We start from the raw sequence: 1,126 nt of genomic DNA on the forward strand, positions 1-1,126 counted from the left end.
AAAGCTAAATTGATTGTTCTCAGAAATTTGACGGTTTCCACAGAACCATGAAACTGAGTGAAGCAAGTGAAGCTCCTTGTTGCAGAATTCCAGGGCATCTGCAACGTTGCAGCTGAAAACTTGAGCAGCAAGATCTACCGCCATCTTCTCCAAAGAAAAGATAAGCTTATTACCCAGCCTTGAGCCCTCAGTCTTCTGAAGTTTGTTTAGGTCTAGATCTTCTAGATATTGCCATCTAATCTTTTTGGCACTGTCTGTCTGGAAAACAAGTCCATCAGCTACAGCGTTCCTCAAGAGTTTCATGTGGCACAAGACAAAAACAACATGCACGGCCTGCATAGGATTTGCAGGGTGAGGAAAAAATGGCCTCATGTTTCCAACTGTGATATTGGCTCTAAGAGCCTGCATCGTGGCAAAGTGACAAGACGGTCCATCACATGTCAGGGAAACGACGCACACTCCAATGTCATGCAGCTTGTGAAGAGACTGTGTGACAATATTTGCTCTCTCTCTTGTCCACTTAACCCGTCAAGGAGAAAGTAAGCCAATTGTCATGGTTTGGGGTTTTGGTTGGAATTATTTTTCCCTTTTTTGCCTCCTTGTGTTGTTTCTTAGTTTTCTCCTTGGTGTTGTTTATCCTTTCTCTTGTTCCCCGGTAAGTGTCTGTTTGTTCTGCTTCCTGTTTTTTTTTGATAGTATGGTTTCCTGTCTTGTCTCATCTTGCCCAGCTTTACTTTTGTCGGTCTGATTGTCCTGCCCCGCCCTAATGTGTTTCACCTGATGTCTCACCTGTTCCGTTATCTCGTTACCTCTTGTATTTAACCCCAGTGTTCCCTTTGTCTTTTGCCAGAGCCTTATGTTGTCGTGTGCATGGTCCTGCCAGTCTCCATTGTTTCCCTGTAAGTTGCTGCAAATTTCTCCCGTGATATTGTGTCCTTGCATTTCCCTGTGCTGTTTCCTTCTTTTTGTGTTTCCAAATCCCCGGACCTGTTTTGGACCTTTTTTCATGTTGGACCTTTTTGTTTTTCCTTGTGGTTCCTGGATTTAGTCAGCGCCTGTAGCACCCGGTGTTTTCTTTTGAACTGTGTTACAATAAACTGCTGTGCTCCTGCTCCTGCCTGCTGTC

The sequence above is a fragment of the Etheostoma spectabile genome, chromosome 15, assembly GCF_008692095.1.
Source record: "Etheostoma spectabile isolate EspeVRDwgs_2016 chromosome 15, UIUC_Espe_1.0, whole genome shotgun sequence".
NCBI lineage: Eukaryota > Metazoa > Chordata > Actinopteri > Perciformes > Percidae > Etheostoma > Etheostoma spectabile.